The following is a 9,827-nucleotide window of genomic DNA, read 5'->3' as shown; positions in this document are numbered from 1 at the left end:
CTGTTAAACAGTGTTGTTACTTTGCAGATTTCTGTAAACACTGGATGTTAAATACGTGAATCACAGCAGTTGCTTTGTAGTAACCTGGAAGGATTTTATGATCTGAAGGATACAAATTTTCTGTTCATCATCTTCCCTTTATTCATTAGACAGTTTGTATGGGTTTTTTTTTTTAAATACTATTTCTGTTCAAACTGAACATCATTTCTATTCTGCTTGTCAGAAAAACGGCTCAGGAAGCAGCACTATGTGTGCAAACTAAGTTTACATTTACTTACATTTACTTCACATCCTGTGAGGCTGCATTTGACTTCCTTCCCACTTTCCTGCCCACTCTCCTCTCATATTTTTCAGGTAAATATAAAATCTGACAAGTTTTTCCCTCAATCTTGTGTTCCTGCAATAACTACTATTCTTCCTTTGTGCTGCCTAAAACATCTCAAGGCTACCTCAGCAGTGGGACAGCTGTCCAGGGAAAGCCACATAAGGGTCTGGAAAACCTTTTATTACACAGGTGATACCCAAGGTTTTACCCAAATGTTGTATCTAAAGTCATTTGACTACTGTTTTCACCTGGGCTTCACATGGTCTCCACCACATCTTTTTGCAGCACTGTGCTATTTTTAGTGCATCATTAAAGGAAAGTGATGGTGCTTATTTAAGTCTGCCTCCTTCTGTGATTTGCTCTTCCTGAAACTCTATAAGGTCTTCCCGCTCACCAAGAGGTTTGTCCATAGTGGATCAGTGGAGGATGGAGGGGATGGAAGCTTTATTCTGGAAAGACACTAATTTGAGCAAGTTTCTGATATATCTCAGGGTGTTCAGGTTTACCAGAAAAAATAATTTATGAAAAATCAATGCCACCACTAGAACTCCAGATTTCTTTTCATGAGTTTGAAGGAAGAATAAATAATTCCTGGAGTTCAGTACCATTATCCTGGGAGTTTGTAGGCACAAGGGAGAATTTGGGTCTGAACTCCATAATTTGCATCTCCTCACTCAATTATCATTAACTCTGGAGAGTTTTTCTGGCCTTATGCCAGTGTGTATGACAGATCCTAACACTGGGTCTTATTTTTTCACAACTTGAAGAAGCCCCTGATCTTCTCATCCCCAGCAGTGTGCAAACAGAAAGCAGAAAAGAGAGTCCCTCCCCTCCTCAGATAAACTTTGACCTAATTTGGGCTAATCCTGGGAAGGGCAAGTGCTGCTGAAAGCTGCTGGGGAACTTCAGGAGGAAGAGGACACAGAAGAGCTTTGTGTGACAGTTCAACCTAAGTCAAAGCTTAGTCACGTATTAACTCAGCATTGATGACATTAGCCACTCTACTTTCAGCCTTAGCTTCATTCCTTCAGATGTTTTTGTTTTGGTTTGGTTTGGTTTTTTTGATGGAGAAAGATCAGATAAAACATAAGCTGCAAGACATAATTCTACCTTAAAGTAACCAAAAAGCCTAGAACACAAACTCCCATCCTACCAGTAGTTTTTGCCTGAGCATAGATATCGTAGACCTTTTTCTTGACAATTAGAAGGGAGACTCTTTTTTTTGATTCTTTTTGTTATGATCACTGTAAGGAGTGAATGAGCATCTTTTGTGCCCAGGCTTCAATTATACTGTGGGAATCCTGATAGGTTACAGAGGACACAAAGATCTGAGTATCATTTTAGAAATGAGAGGTCTCATTGCTAATGTAGGTAAGTAGGGAAAGCCCAAGGGTTAAGTTTATGACTTTGGTGTGCGCTTGAACTGAGACCCACTAGTTTTGATGCTGAGTCGACACTGTGATTCAAGTTGTGGTGTCACTACATCATTTCTAAGGATGTCTGCAAGAAAAGAAATTCAGGAGTTTGTCAAACTGTGAGCAATGAGAGAGTAAAAAAAGTCGGTGCAATGGTTGCAACATGAAAACTAGTTTTTATTGACTCCTATTGCAATAACCTTGGGTATCAAATATGTTTTGTACAATGAAAAATGTCAAAGCTGACAGTTACAAAGTAGAGTATTGACGTTATTCTGCTTTGAGAACTGTTTTATCACATTTTGTGTTCTTTGAGAAAAATACTTGGTATTGGGAATTGTACAGAGAGAATGTACAGAGTATGGGTGGGTATTTTTAGCTAGTACTCAAGAAGTTACTTCAGCACTAAAGGGTGGGTGGGTATTTTTAGCTAGTACTCAAGAAGTTACTTCAGCACTAAAGGGAGTTATGAATACTAGCCGCAACAGTCCGTCCTGAGTGGAGAGCGCAGTCAAGTCTGGAGGAGGAGTGTTTTGGCAGGGCACTTACTAACTAGCATGGATGTGGTTATTAATTTTCTGGGTGAAATAAACTATAACAGCTCTTTCAAGTGTTGTTGTGTTGACACCAGGAACCCTTGCCAAACTGTGTTGATATGGGATTGTATCTTTTGCTACCCGTCCCTGAATTGCATCAGGGAAGTTTTGCAACATAGATCTTGAAGTAGAAGTAGCAATCCTTGTTTTTTCAGGCTTATTCTCTAATGACTAGGCACTGCAATAGCAGAGAAAAAAATACATCCTTTCATCTTGCTACTTTTTGTTAAAGTCTTAGCAGTAGGCATAGGGGCATAAATATTTTTGGGGTTTGCTCTTATTCTTGGTATTCATTTTGCTGTGTGGGCAAATCAGTGCACTTCTCTTTGCCCTTCTTTCTCAATCTATGAAAATGAAATAACGCTGCTCTGAGATTTGAGATGTCTGGATGGTGCCACTGTGGGCTAAATCCCAGGGCAGTTTCAGAAACCTAAAGGAATTGGCATCACTGTGACTTAGTTGGGAACAGTCCTAGTTTGGTCTGGGTATATGTCAGCAGAAAAATTGACCTCAGGAGGGTCAAACTCAAAAGCCCGATAATGTGACTTTTCTGCTAGTGATGATAATGCCATAAAATACAAGAAAAGGTCTTCATTATTAAAGGAGATGTACTTTTGAAGTAATCAAAGATTTAAGTGTCTTGTGGCTGGTTCTGTGGCAGCTGTAGATCTGGAAGGAAATTAGGAAATGAGGTTGTGGAAGAAAAAAAGTGTTGACCAGAGCACTGGGAGACGATTACCCTCTTTTCTGTAGTAAAACAGAAACTGACTGTTTGCTTTCATGATTGGAAATAAGATATATTCAACTTCAAAGGGAATTCTTGAAAGGCCAGCTCAGTTATACCAACCCTTCCACAGTCACACTCCAGCTTGCCCTCTAGGCAGCCCTGTAAAGTTGTCCGTGATTTGTTTATAGCCCCACCACCTCCTATCTAAGACTTGGAGGCAATACTGGAAAGATAGCTGTACCTGAAGGCAGTAGACACACCAGGGGGAATTGTCTTTCTGCTGAGGTGGAGACTTTTAAGCTCCCATACTACTACTCTCATTCCTCTCTGCCTTAAAGGGAACAGAGTGTACCTGAGTGACTCCACTTCATGTTATATGCAGGTCGTATCTTTTTTTCAAAACTACCCTGGCAGTAAAAATGGATTAGACAAAATCTCTGCAGAAGATATGTGATGTACTGTAGGGCTTGCATCTAACATAACATGTTACCTGAAAAGTAAAATCTCAGAGACCACTTATTGGAGTGAGAGGAGACTGATGTCCCCATAAATACTGATTTCTAGCTCTCCATTCCCCGTTCAAGTCCTGCAAGGACTCTGCTTTTGCTGTGAAGATGCTGTCTGATGTAAATAACAAATTCTCAGTTTCTGTCTGAGTGGAGCTTGGTGTAGGAAGGGGTCATCAGAGAACCAATGCATACAAGAAATGAAATCAGAGCTTACAATTGTCTCCTTTCAGTTTTAAGCTGTGAGGATTTGCAGGTTTCCATTGACCACAGCTGACTGGCTGCATAGCCCCCAGGAAGTTTCTTAATATATTAGAAATTCATGCTGACAGAGAATGGGTCAGGACTTCCTCTTCTCTCTTGCTGCATCACATGTGTAAGAAGCTGATGATCCATTGCACCATGCAGTGGAAGCAGATGGCTTCTCAAGGCAGCTGCTGCTGGAGACCTGTGTCCAGAAGTTAGTCCCAAAGTTACTTCTGGGTTCTACCTCTGTGCCTATCAGAGCTTGCCTTGATGCAGGGCAGTATGGGTCAGAGCATGTCCTCATATTACTCTGAAAAAGGAGAAGTGGGAGGTGTAACTTCATGGAATGCGTCCTGCTGTGGCTTCTCCTCATGATGTCCTTAGAGCTTTCACTGGGTTGTGCTCAATCCCTGCAAACTGGAAGCCAGAGCTGCTGCCTAAGGAGTGAATCACATTGGTGTCACCCTTGCTTCCAGAAGTTTGCTGTTCGAGTTCTGATCTGGAGTGGAAAGAGAATTAGGGATCTTTTTTTCTTGAATGTTTATTCTCCTCTCTGCACACACAGCAGAATGTCCAGACTGCTGCTTATAGCAGGGGAAAAAATGGTGATGGAAGGTTTGTGGGTTGTCTTCTTGAAGCTAGGGGCTGTAAACTGTCCTGATGCTGTGCTTGGGAGAAGAGTTGGGTGTGGGAAGGGAGATTAGGATATGTGCTTGGGTTGGATGACTTGAGTTCTGCGGGGAGACAGCAGGAAATCTACTGCCAGGGGAGAGGAAGGGTACGCCTTGGGGATAAAGGACAAGGAAAAGGGAATACTTGCCATGAGAGGGATACTGGAGCCAGGGAGCCTTTGGTGTAGAAATTAAATTCATGGTCACTGATCCAATATAGCACCTGGGAGTAGGAGAGCAAAAAACTCTCTGCTGATGCAGAGCCTGCTTGAAAAAATGCATGTAGGCTTAACAGCCAAGTGGTTTATGCTCCTGGGTACCATGGGTCTGAGGGAAAAGTCAGACTATTTCTCTGCTGCTATTTGACCATTGGTCAAAATATGTATTTAAAACAAATAATCTGTTAGATAGCAACCAGGTTTTATAGTCCGGATTTGTGCAAGGGTCAGGTATTGCCCCACCTCCCAAATTCCTGATTTCTGCATTGGGTGTTATTTCTGTTCCTGTTTCAGAATTGTGATCAATACTTTAAGATACAGTGTCTGAGCATTTATTTTTCAGGTTTGTCCAAACTTTTCTGACCTTACTGCAGTGCATGAGTCTTTTTCTTCTTACTGTGTTCCAGCATTGAAAGCTCAGTCCCTTCTTCCAGCACTCATGTAGATAGAATCATAGAATCCCTAGGTTGGAAAAGACCTCTGAGATCATTGAGTCCAAGTGTACGTGTCTACTACTAAGTCATATTCCTAAGCACTTCATTTACTTGTCTTTTAATTAGCTACGGAGATGGTGACACAATCACCTCCCTGGGCGGCCTGTGCCAGTGCCTGAGAACCCTTTCAGTGAAGCAGTTTTTCCTACTGTCCAGTCTGAACCTCTCCTGGCACAGCTTGAGGCAATTCCCTCTCATCCTATCACCTGTCACTTGGGAAAAGAAACCAACAACCCACCTGTCTACAACCTCCTTTCAGATACCTGTAGACAGTGATAACATCTCCCCTCAGCCTTCTCTTCTCCAGACTAAACAACCCCAGTTCCCTCAGCCACTCCTTGTAAGACTTGTTCTCCAGCCCCTTCACCAGCTTCCTTGCTCTTATCTGGACACACTCTAGCACCTCAATGTCTTCCTTGCAGTGAGGGGCACAAAACTGAACACGGTATTTGAGGTGCAGCCTCACCGGTGCCGAGTATGGGGGCAGAATCACTTCCCTGCTCCTGCTGGCCACACTGTTTCTGATACAAGCCAAGATGCCATTGGCCTTCTTGGCCACCTGGGCACACTGGTGGCTCATGTTCAGCTGCTGTCAACCAACACCCCCAGGTCCTTATCTGCCAGGCAGCTTTCCAGCCACTCTTCCCCAGGCCTATAGCACCGCACGGGGTTGTTGTGTCCCAAGTGCAGGACTCGGCACTTGGCCTTGTTAAACCTCATCCCATTGGTCTCAGCCCATTGATCCAATCTGTTCAGATCCCTTTGCAGAGCCGATAAGCTGAGTTTATCTGAGTGCCCGAAGCTTAGTCAGGGCAGTGTGGTCTTGGGACTGCTGTAGCACAACTTAATCCAGTCAGACCTCAGACCCCCACCTTGCACCACAAGAGCTCTCTGAAGCATAAGGAGTTCCTCCTTAAAGGCAGCTCCAGTATTAGAATATCTTTGTACAGCTCAGGACTCCTTGTTTCTTTGACACATCCTTGAACAAACATGCCAGTGCCTGTATAAACCTGAACAAACACTGTTTTTCTTGGACTTTCACAGGGAGCACAAATGAATGCGTAGCTCAAGCCCTCGCTGTGTCAGACTGCTCTAGTGTGAAGTGCTTCCCAGCAGCATGATTGTTAAGTGGCAAAGCTATGGAACACCTCTGTAGAGAGAGGTGGTCAATTCAAAACTCAGCTGCCCCACCCTTTCTGAAGAGGTGTCAGCTCTATAAAAAAAGCTTTTCAGGGCTAAGTTCCTCTCTCCAGCCAGAAAAGGGGGGGCATAGCCTGCCTGGAAATAAATTAACCCTAAGTACTTTTCCCCTTCCCAACTTATTAACACATAAAATTCTTGAACTGACCCCAAAGTAGATTTTGTACCCAGGAGAGAGGGCAAATTCCAAGGGTTCAGTGGGCTTTCACCACTACTGTTGAATTTTTATGGAAGATGGTCTGGTTTTGGTGACTGTGACCAGTAGTGCAGAAATGTGAGAGAGTTGCCTTTGGACACGGTGGGTTTAGAGTTGGGGGCTAAATCTCTGATGAATTTCCTATCACTACATGCAACCATGTTAAGGAGAAAGGAAGTGAGAAGTACATAATTACCAGACAGTTAGTTAAAAATGGAAAATATTTTCCAACCAGTCATATTCAAATAATTTTTTAAGCCTTGCAGGCTCCCAACTCCACTGTCTGTAAACACCAGTCTTGTCTGGTGTGTATGTGGGTAGGTAACTATATAAATGAAATATTAGCAGTCCACACTGAATAAGATGATAAAGCTAATCCAGGGGAGCAGGAGCTACTTGAATACCTTCTTTCAACATATTACTCTAGCTGACATTTTGTTTGGGTAGTCATGGAGCTTTTCCTGCTAACTGGGCTAATCAGGGGGGAGGAGGTGGACCACTGCATACTGGATTTGGATGTGCTGGTTGAATGTGATCTTCCACAAACAGATGTGAGGAACATAATGTAGCAAAATATAGATATTCAGATGAGCAAATAGTACAGTATTTCCAGCAAAATAACACTCACGTACTTGGTCCTTCAACAGATGATGTGTGCAACAGCATGGCATGCTCATGCCTGTATGACGTTTCAAGAATTAAGTTGCTATGTAGGTGAAGCTGGGTAGGGGAATAGGGAAAAGTAGCCTGTTACTGCAGGGGGTCATGTGGTTATATATGTCTTTGGAGGCCCAGGGGTGACTGAGTTTTGCTTTGGGCTCAACTCATTAAACAGAAGAGAGAATTGCTGGAAAGAACAATTACTGATCATAATTTCTTCTAGAACTTAAAGGACAAGTTTGGTCTGCATTCTCATTGAAAAAATGAATGATTTCTTGAAGAAATTGGGGAGCAGTTAACTGCTCTGACATACAGTATTTGGCATCTGATTGTGCCTGATGGCACTGCAGTGTATGGGCTGATACAAAGGGTAGACGATGTTGAAATAATTCCCCTGAGTTGGAGACACCTCTGCTTTTCCCTTCCTGCAGGAAGACAGAGTTGGTATTAACCAACTTTCCATCTTCTAATTGCCACAAATGATAATGAACAGCCTTCTATGCTAGTGCAGTGGTGCTGGCTTGGAACTGAAAACAAAAGCAAGTCCTTGCTCATTGCTTGTCTGCTGTTGTTTCCTTGCAGGTGATCCATGCTTAGCTCTGTGTAGGGGTCTACACAGGGTCTAGGATGTGCTGTTTTGGAGGAGAATAAAGCTGAAGCATGACCTGGAGTGTGGAGACGTATCTGAAATGCTGCACTGTGCCATGTTCTGCTGTGACAAGGAGATAAATGGCCACTGAAGGCTGAACCTCTCCAGCTCCTAGTGACTGCAGAGAGGGAACTGCATTCATTGTTCTTCTCAGGTCATGCTCGTTCTATGCAATGATGATGAATAATCAGCTATTCAAAGCCATCTGGACTTGTTTGTCTATTTAAGTAGAGTGTCAGCTCTGAGCTAATTTTGCCGATTATTTAATCATCTTGTGTCACTGAGAGCACTAGCACAGAGCTGTCTCTGTAGCACTTATTCATAGGAGTGGTTTTTACTCAGTTGATACCTATGCTTCCTTTATTTTTCTACACTGTGGAAGGAATCACGTGAGCTGCCTGCAGGGCCTGAGTGAACTGAATGGAAAAGATCTGCAAGGTTTCACTGGGTCGGGGTTTTGCATGTAAAATGCAGGATGGCGTCTTTACCATGAAAATGATGGTTTTCCCCTAACTTGTGGAAAGGTCCTTTGTTTTCTTTCCTTACAACCTTGCTTAACCCAGCAGCTGCTCATGAAGGTTTTTCATTTCTGATTTATCTCTCCTGGCTTGCAGACATATTCCTGAGAATCAAATTGGAAGTAATTCCTTCCCCAGATATAATAGTAGCTCTCTGGGGGACCCTGCTGCAGGGAGCAGCACAAGAGTATACGGATGTTTTTAAGTAACCCAGTGATGTTGGTCTCAGAAGTCCTTGCTGGCTTGCTCTTTTGGTTCAGTCTTGGATTTTGGTTACCCAGTGGTATATGCGTCAGCTCAACCCTGTTACTGGGTTACTAGTCCCCTACATAAGCCTCAGACAAATATTGGTTTAAACATTGCATCTTTCAGCTTGGTCTACAACTTAGCAATGTGATCTGCACCCTGTGCAACCTGTGATCATTTCTAATGCTGTAGAATAAATCTTGATGCCAAGACTGCCCTGTTGTCCTGGTGTGGGAGATGTAGGGTAACTGTGCTGGAGTAGCAGTGTAGAGGAGGAAAGGGCTCCTCCTGGGAAATGTGGTCATGGTGTGCCAAGAGCATGTAGACTGTCAGTGAACAGATTCTAGCTGGAACAAAAAAACAACCTAGGAAGTAATGATTAAGATATTAAAATGTGTTTTCATCAATTCCCTTGCCCTGACAATATCTTCTTCCTATCCACAGTCCAAAGATTCTGATGTTGCTATTGACTTTACCTGGAAAGTAATCTGGATATTATCAGGACATGTAGCCTGATGAAATGTAGGATGGATATAGCATTAGATGCCTGGTGTTTTAGTTATTAAGTTACAGTACTGATAAGGTGTATAATCACTATGTCCTGTACTTATTTGCAAGATCGTTCAGTCAGGGTAAGATATCGAGTGCATGCTTCTCAGTTATGCAGAGATCTTTTGATTACACATCTCTCTCTAGTCTTTCTGAATTTAATCTGCACTATGTACTTTCAGGTGCTGTACACATAAACAAGAATATTCAGCACTTTGTTGGTCCCTTCACAAAACTGGATATTAGTTGAACATTTTTTTGTCTTTCCACTCAACCCAAGTGTTTTTGTCGCCTGTGAAACTGGTAGCAACTCTAATATTCTTAAATACGTGTAGTTTTCTGAACAGGTCTACTTCAAATGCATGCACACAAAACATGCATGAATAAAACAAATAAAGGAAAGCAAAAGTCTACAAGATAGCATCATGTTGAAAATGAATTTTTCATAACCATCCTGAAGGGTAGTGTGTGAGCTCTGGACTTATTTCTAATGCTTGTATACAGGAAAAAGAATTACTAATCATGACTGATCTATCCCAAGCAAGTGCTTTTCTATGACCTGAAGGACTAAATAAAATCCATTTGTTTGCTTGCTTTGGAAGAAACCCAGT

This window comes from Phaenicophaeus curvirostris, chromosome 4, assembly GCF_032191515.1.
Source record: "Phaenicophaeus curvirostris isolate KB17595 chromosome 4, BPBGC_Pcur_1.0, whole genome shotgun sequence".
NCBI lineage: Eukaryota > Metazoa > Chordata > Aves > Cuculiformes > Cuculidae > Phaenicophaeus > Phaenicophaeus curvirostris.
Note: the sequence above shows the minus strand (reverse complement) of the source record.